Source organism: Corvus brachyrhynchos, unplaced genomic scaffold, assembly GCF_000691975.1.
Source record: "Corvus brachyrhynchos isolate BGI_N302 unplaced genomic scaffold, ASM69197v1 scaffold101, whole genome shotgun sequence".
In the NCBI taxonomy this organism is placed as follows: domain Eukaryota; kingdom Metazoa; phylum Chordata; class Aves; order Passeriformes; family Corvidae; genus Corvus; species Corvus brachyrhynchos.
The window spans coordinates 6,202,732-6,220,659 of record NW_008237239.1 but is presented as its reverse complement, the minus strand read 5'-3'; the positions used below and the strand labels follow the sequence as shown (position 1 = coordinate 6,220,659).

Sequence of the window (17,928 nt, the reverse complement as noted above, 5' to 3'; positions counted from 1 at the left end):
TAAAGTAATAATCCTGTTTGTACATTGCTCCGAGCTGGTGAAGCAGTGCTTTTGTTATCCAAAGGACAGCAATGAAAGCATGCAGTCTGGCTCAGCATATTGGGGTTTTTCTGCACATGGAATGTGCCCAGAATTATTCTGGTTTTCTTAGTTCCATGTCAGCAGCTTTCTTTATAGAGCAAACTTGACAATTCACTGTGTTTAAGGAATTTTACTTCAGGAAGTCTGCTATGTTTGGTGTCTGCATAATTCACCCACAGATAAAATTCAGTATTATTACCTTTGTGTTAACATACACTTTATATATTGCAACAATCAACATGTAACATGAAGTTGTATTTTATATGATCAGCCAGGTTGATCACAGCCAGGCTGGAAAGATTTTTAGTAGGAACCTTCCCTCACCTCTCAAGTTGTTTTTCTTGTTGAGGAATTTTAAAATCTGCAGTCTGAAGTAAGAAGAGGACAGAAAAAAAGTTATTTCCCTCAACTAGAAAGGGCATCATGCTTAAAACATTGATTCCTGACATGTTCAGTTCCCAAGATGCCCATCTTGAAGAACTGAAGCACTGCACAGAATGATACACTGTAAGAGTGGCATTACTTAGCCCAAGTTAAACAGAGAAGTAACCCTATTTCTTCCCTTAAGCACCAAACAAGGGAAAACCATCACTTAATCTTTGGCATTTGCTATTTACCTTGTAAATCATGGCTCAGCAGGGACACTTGCTACTTGTCCCCTGTAAATATAACTTAGTTGGAACAGAATGGGCTCATGGTTATCTTCTCTCTATAAAACTGGAATAAAAGAACTAAAAAATATTGAAATTTTTTGAAAGATATAAAAATCCTGAAGGAAACTGACTACATAAAATGCAATTTAAAAACCACAATAATTTCAAGCATCTTCCCTTTGAAGTAATTAATAAAGGTTTTGCCTTTACATTTCTCATGGAGTAGATTTCAGAACTAAAACAAGCTTTTGCAAACTAATTCAATTGCTCTACCTCTTGTATGAAAGAAATATTCTGTATACTCCTGTCCCTATCTAAGCACTGTGTAGCTGTTTCTTAGCCATTTTATATGCACCTGTACTCACCAGACCAACATGTATCTTACACTTGACAATTACTGCCTTTCCGAATCCATAATCCCGTGCTGTTGCTAAGGGAAGCCAAAGGTCTGTTTTCCCAATGAGCATCTTTTGCACATTTTAACAGGTTCCAGTACACTTTTTCTCCCACTAGGAATAAAAAAAAAAAAGCATTCAACAAGTGTTGGAAGAGAGCTATGCAGGACACAGCAGAACAGTTACATTCATGCATATTTTCAAATAGCTCAGTTAAAATGTATTAAACAGAGTTTAAAATGTTCCCAGTTGTTTCTGTGAAGGTGTAATATTTGTTGTTTCAAAACCTGGGTTCAACTTTTTTTTGTTGTTGTTTTTTTAATCAGGCACCAGATTTTCAACAGAAGTGTGTATGCCAAAACATTACAGCCAAAACCCCAAAAGACTTCAACTTAGGAACACTGCCACAACACATCAACATCATTGCATTGATCATTTTCATATTCTCCTAGTGGAAGAAACTAGTACTTTTTAAAGGATGCAGCTGAGAAGGCAACCTGACTCAGAGATGAAGCTGTTGAGCTGCAGTGATTGAGAAATAGGAAAAAGAAAGCAAAATGCACTATTTTTCAGAAATATCTTTGAACAGTTCATTTTTATTTGGCAAACTATTCAAAATTAATCAGGAAGAGCTTATTCTAGGTCTATATTAAGATAAAGATTTTTAGTTGTGGTTAATTGTGTTTTAGTTGTGTTGTTTAGTTGTGTTAGAGCATGTTTGTTATTATTCTTTAAAAAACTGCAATTAGTGCTGAAGATAAAATATATCTTAACAATTACTAACATGTTGAATAAAAAACTGTCTAGGAGCCATAAATTAAGTAGTTAAGCTTTCAGGCAGCTGCAGCTCATGTTACTCTAAATAAATTTTTAGATCAAACTGGAAATCATCTCCTGGACATGTTTCTTACCCATGCCATGAAGAGAGGTCTGGATTGGCAATGCTGGCAGATTTCAGTACAGAGGCAGCACCACTGACACTTTCGAATGAGGTCTCCCTGAGCTACATTCCGAGCCCAGCAAGGAGGAGCAGTCAAGGCAGGGTCTGGCAACCCAGCTATAAAAAGTACTACTGGCTGGGACCAAACCATATCTAAACTGCATTGGCAGTTTTATTACAACTAATAAAACTTTTATTAGCTTTATTTCCCTAATTTATTTCCCATGATTTAAACCACTGGTCTGTGTTAGGACCCTGAAAGGGATCACTGCAGTTCATCTGAAGAGAGCCTTTCCACTTGCAATACCATGGCAGTGCTCAAATACCCAAGACAGCATTCTAAAAACTCAACACGAAGAAGCTAAATGTCTTTAAGTCTCTCTTTTTAAATTTAACATTATATAAAATTTCTTTTGAAAAATTTTGACCTTAGAGCAGAAACAATTGAAGACATTCTAGGTAAACATTCCAGCAAATATTACAAAGCCAGATTTTACACAAAAATATTTGTCACTATTTCTCCCTTTGGTATAGTTTGATGCACCTCTTTGTTCCCCGACATGGCAAGAAGGTGTAGTTACCAACATGGATGAAACAGTTACATCAGAAGATACAAACCCCAGGTCTTATTACAGCATTTAGCATTAACTCAATTAAGCAGTCATTAGGGAACAACGCCCTTAACAAAATTAGCTCATTTTCACAAACCCCAGCACAGAAAGCAGATTGCAACTTTTCTTAAGTTCTGCAATAAAATAAGCTGACTTCAGATATAGGATCATTTTCTTCTGGATCTGGCCGTTAGGGGCTGTACCTATCATTTATATCACTAGATGCTTGTTATTATAAGAAATGCTTTAATATTAAGAGATATAAGGAAATTTAATTATTATTATTATTGTTATCTTATTGGCTTACTTTTGAAGACTTTTCAAGAAGTTTCACTAACTGCCTAAAGCAATAAAGAAGGTAATTTTGTTACCATCTCTAAGTTGGTTTGGGTTTTTTTTATGATATCTTTCTTGAGATAGGATTTCACAGGAGTCTTGAGGAGCAAGTAAGATTTGAGATTTTTCTAACTACTCTCTGAAGTATTTTAAGCATTTTTCTCCCCATTTAAATTTATATCCCCTTTCCATTTAATTTCTAAATGGAAAGCGGCTACAAAAACATTAAAAAAATCATGAAAATGAAGTAATTGTCTTTGCAATTACTTGAGAACACCCCAAGTCAGAAAAGTACATTAAATACTGTAATGTAATTAATTTGCCTATAATTTAATGTAATCAAATTAATGTAATTAAAAATGTTAGCACTTAAGAGTGACAAATCACAAATTTACTTATAAGTGCAATAATTACTCTCACTTATAAAACAAGCAGCAGTTCATTTGAGGGTGCCTGCACTTGTAAAGTCAAGACACTGAAAGCAGAAATTCAGCCTTGGATTCACACATGAGTATAACACTTGAGGACTCAATTTCCCTCAGCTCTCTAGTGTCTCCAAGTAGATTATCATTCAGCAAAAATGCTGAACTACTTTATGGTCACACATTTTGCCAAGAGAAATCTCAGCAAAAGAACCGTACATTTTATTTGGAAAGGGTAAGAACCAAGGTCATCTTGATCACAGATGGGAGAAGTTAAGAACTGCAAGTACTCGACTAGCACATCAACTACCAATGTGCATCTTTTTAAAGTACAAGCAAATCACGATGAGCCCATATAACCTTTGGATCTGAAGAACCTTCTTAACTTAGATTAAAACCTCACTTTGAAATAATGGGAAAACAATCTCTTCTAATGTATCCATCCTCTGTTACTGCAAAAGTACATCCATGGACTTTAGCAGGCAACTGATTTTGCACTTATGCTTGGTTTTTAACCGTGACAAATGAGAACAATTTTCCCACTGGGGTAAAAGCTATGGAATTTGTAAGTCCTTTTGTTAGACTTGCATAACTGGATGACAAAGCAGTGCCTGGGTGCATACTTAGTTTTCTGGATCATCCAGAAACTCCCCAGTAGTCACCTACATGGGTGGGAATAGACCAGCTGGAGACAAGAGTGAACTCTCAGCTGCCCCCAGGATAAATAACTGCTACAGGGGAGTCTGCAGAAGGGACTTCTGATATGGACTGATTATTGTACCCTATGCAAAAAACCCAACAAATTAGGGATTTCTTTAAACAAACACTGCCCATGAGTGTCTAAAATGACCCAGAAGGCAAATTGAATCATTTCCATCTTTGTGTGTCTGCAGCAAAGGAAAAGAGCATAAAACCTTCTCATTGAGGTGGCACTAAAAGCTTTCAGTGTCCTCCAAAATAGCTTGCTAGTTCCTTCAATATCATTGTTCTCCAGGAAACACAGCATGTCTCTGAACAAGGGCTATGAAGGGTTTTGCATGTTTAAAAGTATTTATTTATTGACAATGTGTTTCCTAAGTAACAATGTCCAAAAATGTACTTTGATTAATTCTTCTGCCTATACAAGACTAGAACATACTATATAAACATCTATTTGAGATGATACCATTTGATATAATACTGAACTAAAGAGAAAAAAAAGTATTTCTGGAGACATTTCCAGAGGAAAAAAAAAACCAACAAAGTAAAACAAAATAAAAATAGCCACATTTTCCCCCTCTTCATTTTACAGATAGATGTCAAATACTTTTAACCTTCATCGAACTGCATCTAAAAAAGATTGAGTGTAAACAAAGGTTAACTAAAAAAATTCACAAAAGGGAACACAAGCATTAGCACACTAGAAGCAACAAAGAGAACCAGGGACTGAATAAACTGAAAAATTAGTACTCATTAGACTGTTTTTTATTTCTACTCTATTTAAAAACAACATAAAGGAGATTTAATATATAACTTATAAAGCAAAATGACATAATCTAGGTTTCAGGGATATGACTAGCCTGATTTTTAAAAAATCCATCAATCTGCTAAAAGTGAAAAATACACTTAATTAGCACTTTAAAATCCTCTGTTTGTATAGATCTTTATAGTCCTTCATGAAACAAAAATGCTATTTTTATATAATGGTAAGAGAGCACATTTTTGGAAATTAATTTTCAAAATTTACAATATGATACTACTATAAGAGTAAACTTAGTGTGCTGAATATTTGGAGTGAAAAACAATACTTTGGTTTCAGATTGTTAGTGAGCCTCTTGCTCCAGTAGTTCTTATTTGCAATTCCCACATGAATCAAAACAATCATATTTCCAAAAGTCTATTTGGAACACACTTCCTGAAACTTGACTCATTGTCCTATGCATCTTCTACTCTGTAGATGCTAAGAGAGGTGGCAGAGGAATTCTCCTGTTTTTACAGCCGCCTGTGAAAGTCTCCCTTCTCACGCTAACCAGCTGGGAAAACGGTTTGAGGTTTTGTAAAATATCTCACAGGTGCAGGCTGTTTGTGTCTTTGTTTTCCACACTGGGAAAAATATTTTGGAAATGGGTGTTATGCTGTTCAGCCAATCCCTCTGAGAGGTGGATGGTCAAGCACCCCATGGTGTCATGCCACCCTTGCAAACAAAGCTATATAAGCTGAATTATACAATTAAATGGAGCCATTGCTGGCCTTTGAACCCGATCCTGAATCCGTGTCGTTCTTCACGCCGTCCTGCACACAACAGCGACACTATTCCTTTGATAAAACTCCGGAAAACACTTTTAAAAATTGCTAATTTCTGTTTAATGCCACCTTACGAACTGTCACACTGAATTTAAATTTTCTGGGCATGCTGCTGCAGCTGTAGCATACCAAATGCCAGTGCTACCAGCACTGCAAGATTAAGTTCCTGAAGGATTATTTCAGCCAGAAGCACCACACCTTTCTGTATCCACCACATTTGCCAGAACAATTTTCTTATCTTTCTCAGTCCAAACTGGACTTCAGACTGAACACCAACATACCTTTTCAAAACCGATATTGTTAGTTCTAACTGTTCCACAACATCAGGCTCAGGTTATTATTTCTAAGAAACATTCATCTTCCTCCATAATGGTGATTTTATCAAACTATCTGAATGCTTTACATCTGATGCATGCACCCTCTATAGTAAAAATGCATTCTTTTTTGTCCCCTGATTGGAGGAAGGGACAAAGAAGTTAAGCATTAGATGTAATAAAATGCCTATAAAACAAAGAATTAAATAAAGATATGTAAAAAAAATCGGGAGCCCTGAACATGGTACTGAGGTTCTCAGCAGAGAGCAATGTAAGAACATGGCAGAATTCACTTTTGATTGCCCTGCAGATGCTGAGCTGCCTAAACACTATTTTCCTCAGCAAATAAAGACAGAGTGATACCAAGTGTCCTACCCCTGAAGAGGAAGCATCTCTTAGCTCATATCCACATTTCCTCTAAAACAAGATGCCTACTCACTTCTATTCTTTTAAAAAACTGAAGGAAGTTCAGTCTGCCTTTTGCTTGACTTTTTCCAGGTGACAGCTCTAAATCTAACAGAACATCCATGCAGGAAATAGGAGCATGAGAACTCATTTCCTCTGTTTTTCTAAGAAAATACAATAGTAAATATCTTTCTGTCATCTAGCATAGCTTGGGTGAGGGAGATTCAGATTTTTCTGCTGAACTGAAAAAGCAGATGACAAGTAAATGTGAAATTGTTTCCATATCCTGAAATGCATTTGTTGTCATACACAGGATTGGTTTGTTCTTGTAGTTTTGCCTGGGTGATTACAGAAAAGTAGGAGAAGGACAAAATACATTAATGCCTTCTTCCACAGAGACTCTGCCACAGCAAGCATGAAAAAATACCTACTGAGAGTCTCCTGCTTTAGCCACAAAACATATTAAATCTTCTCTGAAGCTGAGTGGTCCTAAAGGAATGCATCCAAACAGAGTATGTTATACTTAGTCCTTTAACACTGGATCCGAGGTAAGAGTGGTTGAAGGGAGTACTCCGGTTCTCAGGCTGCCAGACAGGACAGCTCCTTTTTAATTTTTAACTTGCTAATGCCAGTAGTTCTCTCACATCCAGCATAAATATGACTGGTGTGGCCTTGTCCATATGACTTGTGTCATTGCCAGCAGAAGGCCATAGGTTTGCATTGTCCTGGAGAGCAGAGCCCCAGGAGCTCTCTGGGCTTTGCATTGGGCAGAGCTGACTGGGACTTGTCCCATCTCTGGTGGTCCTGTGCCCATGGTCTCCCTGGCTGTAGCCATGACTGAAGGAGATCTCCACCCTTCCTGAGGTACATTATACATTTTTAACAGAATAATCCTTTTGAAGATGTACATTCTTGTATTGGGAAACCAGTGAAAGCAAGTTAAAAAATTTTCGTTTTGATTTTCCCATGTCTCCTGGGAAAAGAAAGGAGGAAAAGAGGTGAATTTCAGTTTAAATGTCAGATCTGTGTTCAGATTCTATTTTCTGTTCAAGAACACAAATTACAAGAAGTGGGGGGAAGATCTACAAAATGTCTTTGCATCAACTTGGTTTCCATTGAAAATTTACCGGAGAGGAAAACTTAAATTCCCTTTTGCCATGAAATTATTGTTGAAATGTGCCATCCCTCTTCCTAACAACTAGAGCAACTTCAAACTTCCAAGTAGGTCTTTTAAAAGTTTCTCCAATAAAACTCTACAGTGGCTTGAAAGATATGCTGTTCAAAATCACAAAAGACTGGTCAGAACTGGTGATGTCCAGACTTTGGGGCAAGAGTTCACCCCTTCAATGCAAGAAATGCCATGCAGACCTGCTGTCTTCTCATCACTGCATCAGGTGCTAAGATATATCTGACACGGCAGTTTCTGGGTCTCTAGATGGTTGTTAGATTACCATAATGAAAGTAAGAATCATGGTATGTCTTGTATCCTAATGATAGGTTAAAGTGATACAAAAGCCTTCTTTTTCATAAGATGTGACAGTCATTTATCACATATTCTGAACACAATAGCATTGCTGTCATTGTGATAACGAGGTGCCTTATTACCACTGAGTGTTGAAAAACGCTGGTAACACTGTAAAAAACCTTTAAACAAGGAATTTTCATGCAAGTAATACTGTCTTACTATGATTTTGAAAGCTTCACTGTTACGACTCTGCAAAGACAGTTAATTGTGAGATGCTCTTAACCATAAAATATGCCAACTGAATTTTAAAAATGTGACATAATTACTCTCTATTTCTGCTGCTTTTTCTGACACTCAGATGATTTGTCAGATTTTAATCTGAGAGCACAAGCTGCCTTTGGAGAGGTAGGACAGAGGAGATAATTTTCTATATTTTAATCCAGAGCAGCCTGGCTGGCAATGGCCCAGGCAGCCTCCAGGCCCTTCCTGAAAGAGTTGCCCTTGCAGCTGGGGGGAAGAAGTGTTGCAGCTGTCTCTTCATGCATGAGAGCTGCTTATGTAGCTGGCAACGATGAACTGTGCTGCTAAATCAAGTATTTAGGATATGGAATTAAGTTGTCCCTCTAATGACTTATGTGCGATGTTATCTCTAATTTAATACATCTTAAATTCCTTGTGAACTTAAAATACAGTGTACTTCCAAATTACTCAAAAGACTGTTCTGTTAATTAAGAGCTACAGACCAATATAATGGGCTAACTTAGGGCTGGACAATTAGCTTTACACTATTATACAAATGGAGTTGTGTTAAATGAGCGAGAAGAGCACAGTATTTTGTGGTACATTGACACCCCAATCTATTTTCAGTGATCCTGCTGTAATATTGGGTTCAGTGAATTTACTGTAGATTTATGCTGGTATTAATTAAGATCAGAATTTGGACTTTGAGTTTCAATCTACCTTGGTTTGTGTGCGTGTCTCATTATAACTGAGCATGAACTGTTACTAAATTATTTCTATTATACAGGACTTGCAAAAATGCTTGCAGTTCAGGTACAAATTTTTACTGTTCTGCATTCCTCTGAAAGTATTAAATGATGATTGAATATTTTATTCTTTCTCACACTTGGAAAAAACTGTCCAAAAAAAGAGAAGGAACATTCAGAGAGGGGTAATTTCTCACTAGAAAGTACTTGGTTTCTTTTCCTTGAGCTCAGTCCTATCCCTACTAACATAAACTGATCATCCTTGAAAGTAGAACTAATGATATCTTTTCAGTGTTCAAAAATGTTACACAAATATTTCACTCTCATCTCTTTTTTTCCCATTGAAAATAAAAACCAAATTGTGTCATGAATTTTAAGTGAATTGAAACTCAGAAAACAAAATAAGATTTAGTATTATGGACTAATTTGGCATGCTAGTTTGAACTTGTCAAATGCAAGATCAAGCTTTTAAAATCGTATTTTATTAGTGTAATTTTTATAAGCTTTCAACTACCACTAAGAAAAAGATCTTTCTGCTACAGGATAAGTTTAAATAGTTTCCAGCCATGGTATAGGATTTTTATGGAAGTAGCTCATCATCAGAGGAAGCAGAGGCAAGGCATATTTCATTTCACAACGTTGCAAGTCTCTGGCAAGTATTCTTGACCTAAAATATGGTGGCTTAGATAAAAATAAAGACAGCAAGCAACACTTCTATCCATTTGCAACCTTTAGGAAAGTAGTTGTCATGACTTCCCTGGCAGATTTTTAGTTGGTTTCATGTCTCAGAAATCAGGATCCTGGTCCTGCCCAATGCTCTCGAGAGTGATGGTCTGGGAGGCTGCTCCCAGGCACACAAGGGGTAGCACTGCAGCTTGGTTTCCCAAGCAAGATCCCAGGTCCCACATTTTCATTTTGCCTCAAACTGTCCACACCATAGATTAAATTACCTCACAAAAGAGAAAAAAGAAAGGAAGAACTAACACCTAAGGTTTAACTTCTCCGTCAGTACTGGCCACATAGGCAAACTAGCATTAGCAGGAAAAAGTATGAGAACCAGCATTTCCAGGGTCTATCTTATCTTGATATGTTGTTACTTTGAACGGCCACACACTCCTGCCTCTTCCCACAACACTGCCTCAGCATGGAGCCCCTCGGCTGGGCCCCTCATCCTCACTGGCAGTACCCTGCCACACACTCCCAAGGGCTGGAGTTTCTTTTAAAAAGGGCAGCTAGTGAGGGAATTGTTAGTGCTGAGGAAAGGCTCAGCCTGCAATCCCTGGGATATTCTTGGTCCCTACTCTTGGTTCTCTTTAACACTTTATCAAACTATTTGGTATCAGGAAACACTGAGCTACTTAGAAAGCATTCAAAACAGTACATGATCATTGCTTGCAGTGCTGTGCTGCTGAAGGGAGCAGAGTCCAATCTGTACTTGGCACATTATTCAAGCAGTATTGCTGAAGTTGGAAGAAAAGGATTTAATTTCTTTCCTTTGATAAAGGAAAGAATGTTAACACACAATATAGATACAGTCAGAAACATCAACAAGAGTATGCATTCACATTTCCCTTTAAGCTGAGTTTAGAAAAAAGGCTGAAACAAAACTTTACAGTTAAAAACCTAGAAATTGTCTTTTCTGTCAGGATATCAAGAGAGCTAAATATATATTATTTCTAAAAGTTTGAAGCACACCAAAGTGCCTTGATTACAATGATGACTTTCCCTGTGATGTGGAAGACAAAGGCCATGCAGAGGTCACACCTGCACAGGTACAGCAGTGACTGCACATCACCTCAGCCACTGCACAGCACACACAGACTGAGGCTGATTCACAAAGAGCAATTTCGAGCAGTGCTTGTACTTTCCACACAGTGCAAAGCAGAATTCAGTCTTGGCTTAGAAGCTCTATCAAAAGTTTGCATCACTGTGAGCTGCCATGTGGCCTTTAACCCCCCTTTACCATCCAGACACTTAGACATCCTCAGAGCATGAGCTGGATGCACATACAGTAGATGTTTGCTCAAACTAGGAGCTATTATTATAGATATCATATTAAAATGTTAATTATATATTATTAGATGTTATTGAGATATTATTATACTTATTAATCATTCCCTTGAAATCTATGGAGATATAAACATGAAATAACATAGATTACTTTAGACCATAGATTATGCTTTTGGATGCAGTTTCAAAGCCACAGATCAATAATTTTAAACCCAACCAATCAACTAACTAAAAAACAATTCTACAGGAATAATATGACTTCTAGAAACCAGGGCTCAGTTGCCATAGGTAATCATACCTATCCTAAGTGAGCAATATTAAGTGCTGAATCATGTTTAACCAGGAAATGTGAATTTATAACATAAATTTCATTTTTCTAAAAAAATAACATCCAAATTTTGAAAACAGATGAAAAAAATGAAATCAAAATCCAAACACTTTTTCAATTGACCAATAAGAAAGACCAACCTCACATAAATTTGATGCAGTTGTCTTTAATAATAAAGAATATATGAGGTAATTTTCCTGAAACAAAGAAAAACTCAAATCAGCAAGATTTTTCCTAATACTGTGTCTCTCACAGTCAGCAGTAAGGCTCAAAACAGCCCCTTCTTTTCCATCTTGTTTTGAAACATGGCACTGATGCTGTCAATTCCCCATTACTCTATCTGCCTCAGAACTCCCTGCTGTTTTCCCTCATAAACACATACATTTTTAATCAGCACCTAAATCACATGTTTATTTTATCAGTCTCCAGACCATGCAGTTCAGTCTCAGTTCAACCCTAACACTTTGTATTCTGGACAAGATTCATGAGAGTTTTCAGCTATCTTTTACAGAAACGGTTGGGTATCCCTGTGCAGATATAGCATATGACAGCAATCAATATATCCCCCTTCTCTGCCATTGATACCCTGGTCATTATATCCCCACATCTTCCACCCAGTGGTGCTGAGGTTTCAGACGCTTGCAGTGATACAGGCAGTTCAAGGAGTGACTTTTCCATCTGCCATCCCTACCACAGGATGCTATTTCTTCATTCATGCCCTTCTCTCTGTACGACTCCACAACTGATGGGATATCACAAAGCCATGAACCAGCAGTCAGAGATCGAGAAAGGGACAGAAAGGAAAATCAGCAGTGGGAGATCCTCAGTTTGACACTGCTGCCAAAGGTTTCCAGCTACAGCCTGGAGCATGAGCAGCACGAGCAGCATGCTGCACACCTTGACTAAAGGAAAAAGATATTGCACTTCCCACCACAAAGATACAAAAAGCCAGCTTGATTTCGGCCCATTCTTACAGTCTAAGGTAATTTTGATGTTTTAAACAATACTAGGTAGCAAAAGGCATGCTAAGGTCAAACCCACAGAACAGCAGTTTCCTGCCCCACATCTGTGATACTCTCTCCTCATTAGCTAAGGATTCAATCAGAAACTCTTAGAGCAAAGAACCAGTTTCTTGCTGATCCTCATGAATCAGTAGAAAAGGCTACATTGCAGAAAATGGGTCTGTAAGTCCTTATGCACACCTAGCAAAGACATTTACCAAAGCCATTTACTTCACAAGTTATAATTTAATTTCCTCTTAGGGGTGAAACACTATCAAGGTGATTTCAGCTAGACTACACAGTACCTCTTCTTTTAAATCAAGTTTGTTTTCCATATTAACTGAAGTGATAAAAACCATAAAGAAAACCAAACTCTCTAACAAACTAGTAATGGACTTCAAGCTTACAAAGAGCTTAAAATAACTAGAGGTTGTTCTTCCTTCCCATCAAATAGACTTCACTAGCAGGTGAAAAGGAAAATTAAATCTATGCAAATGTGCCCAGCTTTCAAAAACAACAGCAAAAATATATTGTTCCCTCTTCTGTTTGTGTGTATGAGGGATATGTACTGACTTCATGGAATTACTCCAGCAAGCTGTGAATGATGATGCATGAAATGAAAAAATCTCAGTCCAGTGCACAGGAAGAATACAGAGAACAGCAGGCTGTCAACAATATACTTTTTAGAGGAGAATGGATATATACCACACCCTCCTTGGACCCAACTGCTGAATTCATTCAACTCATGGTATCATAAGTGTAAGGAAGGGGCACTTCCAGGTACCCATTGGACACATTCCAGTTCAGCTAGACATCACTGAATAATTAATGAAAAATTCATCTTTTATCTAACTAATAAAAGATCTGTCTCAATTGCAGGCAGTTGTAAATAGAGTCAGTGAAGACTCATGACAGTCTGCCATTAGATTACTGGTCAGAACAAAATATCCATTCATGATCTGTATTCTCCACATCTCTATTTTACTCATCTGTTTGATTGCAAGAACAGGCAAATTCTAGATAACAGAGAGAAATTAATAAACCCTTTTTGCAATCCTCCAGCCACTGACTACAGCCTCAGTCAGGGTACAAAGCCCCACCTCATCTAAAAAATTAGCTCATCAAGAATATATACTTTCCAGCAGCCAGGCATCACACAGAAGCTTCAAATTCCAAGAAGATATGGCGTATTTGTTCCTGCAAGTCCACTCTTCAAGAAGCAAGATTACTTATTACTAAAGTCCTGAAAAAACCAAGGTAGGCTGCTTTAAATGCATTCAATTAAAAAAAGAAATGAAGCAGAAAGCCAGCCATGCCTATGTAAGATGAGAGATTGCAAAGCAATGACACCGAAAGAGGCACACCAGCGTTTTCATTCAGAAAGGGAGGAGTTGTGTCTCTTTGCCTTTTTTGGAGTGTAATGTCTTCTGGAGATAGAGCTGACCCTGATACCATGGGGCTTCAGCACAGCTGATCTTTGTGCAGGCTGCCTAAAGGGATAATAAAAGGTTCCCTGTATGTCCATGTTACAGGTACACAGGGAGTGCTGGGTCTGGAAATTGTGTGATTAGGGGCAGGTTTAGAGCAGCTGACAGCAGAGGTACATTTCTGCTTTGGTTTGGAAGGAAATACACAGGAATGCTCACTGACTAAACATAAACATTTCTTTTAGGAGAAAAACTATATTGTCATACTACTTGAGCATTCAGAAATTACACAGCCTTCCAGAAAAGATTCAACAATGTATGCCAAGTACAACCAGGGACACCACGAGGGTACAGAGGACACACATGTAACTAACTGCAGATCCAACTACCTTGTGTAAGAGGGCACAGAGCTAATCAGCATATCATTCAGTGTGCAAACCTCTGCCAGGGATGTGCAACAAGACACACATAAACAGCACTGCTTGAAAAGCCAGGCAGATGATTTCCACTACAACAAATGTTTCCTATTATTTCCATGCATTACATAACTAATTTAAAAAGAAAAAGTAAATTATTATTAACTTACGTTACACATTACACAGAAAATAGCAATGAAAAAGAGTTCTAACTTCTAAAATTGTTGGTGTTTTTATTCTATATAATAAACACTTTCTGAAATTTCCACATCATTTTTGCCCTGCTTGCAAATCAGATAACGTATCACCTCTCAGGAAATTTGCCAACAAATTTCAAAGGCACAAAACTGTTTCTATAGAACTAGTCCAGTCTCAACCTTGCGTGACAAGAAAATTAGCTATCAGTTACCAGTCCTGTTTAAGACAACTTAAAGGATGGAAAAGCTCAAAATAATTGAAAAAATGCACAGATAAACAAACAAGCTCTAGACAGGAGTCTTTAAAAATATTACTAATGGAAAGTGTTCCCCTTATATCTTCCCATATATTACTGGTAAATAAGATATGCGTAGAACCCCGTTATACACCCCATTAAAAATGATTCTACTGCATTAAAATAACAGTCCTTTCTCTCCTGGTTGAGATTGATGAGAAAGTGTTCTGCCTGATGATCGTGGTCATTACTGTGCAACCCCTTCAGGGCTCCTGTGACATCATCCATCAGTTTGTTTTTACAGACCTGTCGAAGATGCTAGAGGAGGGCCTGAAGTTGGAATTTATCTGCTGCATTTTTTTTCCCCTTGAAACACTGTGATAGAGTATCTGTCAGAAGTCAGAACTTGCTAAAAATTTTATCAAATGAGATAAAAGAATACCACCCATGAGTTTCACATTTCAAGTGAGTATCAGATTACTAAGCATGTACAAGATAAACAATGGAGAGTCAACCTCCACTTTACTGAGACTTAAAAAACATACTTAGGGCCAAAGGAACTTGAAATATGGGCTTAATTTTTTGTACACTTGATAGAACAATTTTTGTAAAAATATAGAAACACAAGCACCAGATGGAGAGGTGTCATTCTTTTTACAACTTCTTCATCAGCCCCTCACATTTCTTGAGAGAGGAATACAGTTGATTTCTACTTTCCACTGAGAAAGTGAGAGTACAAATCCTGGATGTCTGTTTAGTATATAATCTGCACCAGAAAAGAAGATGTAATTTATGCAGTCTAACTGAAGAATTAAACACTGTTAGCAAAGACTCATTATTGCTTCACCAAGAGTAACCATAATGATCGGTTTAGGCCCTGGCTGATACCTGTTTCTGCTCGAGGATGCAGATGAGTTCTCTGAAGACACTTTCTTCTTGGAGAAATTCTCCTTGCTTGATGATCAGGAGATAGTAGCACCTCCTGAGTTCAGTAGCAGCTCAGTAAGGGCATTGGGACACCCTTCAGTCACATCTCAATGGAATATGCTTATTTAATGTTACAAAAGCATTAGAAATAGCAGACAACCATTAATTTTAAATTAACAAATTGAACAAAATAGAATATTCTACTGTGCTTTCCTATTTGGGGCTAGTTTGTATTTGCCTTTGTTCTTTGATTGGCACTAGTTAGGGCACAAGTTTGTGAAGTCCTGGGAACCTGCCACTGATTTCCAGTAGGGACACAATCTCCAAACATCTTTTGAAGCCAAAGCAGATGTAGAGCTTTAACGATGTGGCCGTAGGGCCCTGCTCTCTCCCTCTTGGCCAGGCTGTCCTGCCACTCCATTCCAAGCAGCCAGGCTTCTGACAGGAGACAGACAGCTTCCCTGGCTGTGTCACCAGAGTCCACCTCCAGGGAAGCTTCTCATCACTATCAGTGACTCTGAACAGTGTCCCAGTGCACTTCAGAAGCCTGACTGCTCAGCCTGTCAGGGAGGATTGGGGTCGTGGCCAAAGGCAAAAATCTAGAACTTTCCAGAACTTTCCTGGCACAAATCCGGCAAGCTTCAATGTCTGGCACAGATTTTCTTTTCTTTTCTACTTTTTTTTTTTTTTTTTTTTGCGGGAATTTTAAAAATCTATATTTTTACTTTTTCTTCCTGGCACAAATTCGGCAAGCTTCAATGTCTGGCACAGATTTTCTTTTTTTTTCTTCTTTTTTTTTTTTTTTTTTTGGCAGGAATTTGAACTACTTAAATGTTGTACTTCTCTTCTTGCATTGCTTTTGCCCAAGTTGTTTTAGAGGAATGTTTTCTGCAAGTATTAACCAAGTTGGGTTTTTTTTGCTGTAAAATAAGAGCAACACATTTAGCTAAAAAGTGGAGAAGTGAGAGGTAATAGAGGTTGTGAGGGTCAACTGAAAGATTGTTTTGTGTCACCTTGTTTTAAAAAACTAACATTTTTTGTACTACAAAGCAAGAAAAGTTTCAAATAAACTCCAGGCAGCTTTGTCTGTTATTTCTACTGTTCCATCCTCACTGTATACCCCACAACATCTCTGACATGATCATTATAGCTGGAGGTAGGTGAAGAGCAGAGTAGAAATAGATGGGGCAGCAGAAAGTGGCCCAGCTCTTGTGCCTTCCCAAAGTATCATCACCTGTTGCTGCAGGCACAGGCTGGGTTAGACTGATAATTTATCTGACCCATGTAGCAGAGAAAAAAACTAAACAAAACAAGCTGAATGGCCAGTCCTACCTAAAATGTTATTAAAACTTCGTGAAGTTGCAGGAATTCCTTCCTTTCCTTACTAACTGAGAAGTTCTAAGTTCAGCAAAGCCACACAATTTCTACTGAGCAAAGTTTACAGCGAAAAAGCAAACGTGGTAAATGTAAGCTAGGATATTCCTCAAGCATGCTGTAGCCCAGAAAAAATAAACCCAAACATTTCCACCACTGTGATCTTGTCCAGTTGAATCTTTTGACCTTCCACATGCAGCAAAATAAAATAGTGTTTTCAGGGTTGTTTTTATTATTTTCACTAGTGAGTTCTTAGAGAGTTTCAGAGTACCTTAATTGCAATTTGTGAGCTGCCATTATAAGTTACTGACAGAAAGATTTTTGTTTCCTTTAACTGCATTCTCAGGATTTTGGTTAATCAGTTATTGATCCATTTAGATTTCCTATTCAACATCTGAAATGAATGAAAAGCATACTGTTTCAACTGCATTGTGCATGAAAATAATTCCAGTACACCTAAGCATTAAAGAGAAAACTGCAAAATTGTACTGCCTCAGATAATTTTCATATTTATTTCTGCAGCAATAAAGATAATTACTTGAACATTTAGAAATACCAGATGTGTCAAATTTTGAATCAATGTTTTAATCTAACGTGGCATTGACACCGCAATACAATAGTGCCACCAATTACTTTAGTAAGCAATTAAATACATGTAAAACATATGTATTTTCTAGAAATGAGAAATCAAGGTTATGGACGCTTAAATTCAAAAAAATCTTACAGATCAAGATATTAGCCAAATATAAAGTGGAACAGTGTATTTATTACCTTTTATAACAATTCTCCTGTCAGAGTCTGGCATCTATAATGAGCGGTCCCAAAGTTTTCTTGCTTTTTTAAAAGAAGCACTGATGAGCTGGAATTTCAGAAATTTTTCATTAGAATATAGAACAGCTTGGGTTAGAAGAGACTTTTAAAGATTATTAATCCACCACCCCCCCCCCCCCCCCCCCCGCAATGATCCAAGACATCTTCAGCTAGACCAGGTTGCTCAGAGCCCCATCCAACCTGGCTTTGAAAGTTTCCAGGGATGAGGCATCCACCATCTCCCTGGGCACCCTGTGCCAGTGTTTCATCGCCCTCATCACAAAAAAACCCTTTTAATCTAGTATAAATCT

At 37.6% G+C, this 17,928-nt stretch overlaps 1 long non-coding RNA gene across 1 annotated transcript in view; it reads right to left on the bottom strand.

Annotated features, from left to right (window-relative positions):
- Nucleotides 1-1,105: 1,105 nt before the first annotated feature.
- The window catches only part of LOC108445533, a 19,983-nt gene continuing 3,160 nt past the window's right edge, over nucleotides 1,106-17,928 (bottom strand). Inside the window, exons 2-3 of the long non-coding RNA XR_001860417.1 lie at nucleotides 17,579-17,666; nucleotides 1,106-1,243 (exon numbers count right to left, since the gene is read on the bottom strand). This is a non-coding gene — a long non-coding RNA (uncharacterized LOC108445533). The remainder of the gene's footprint in view (nucleotides 1,244-17,578; nucleotides 17,667-17,928) is intronic.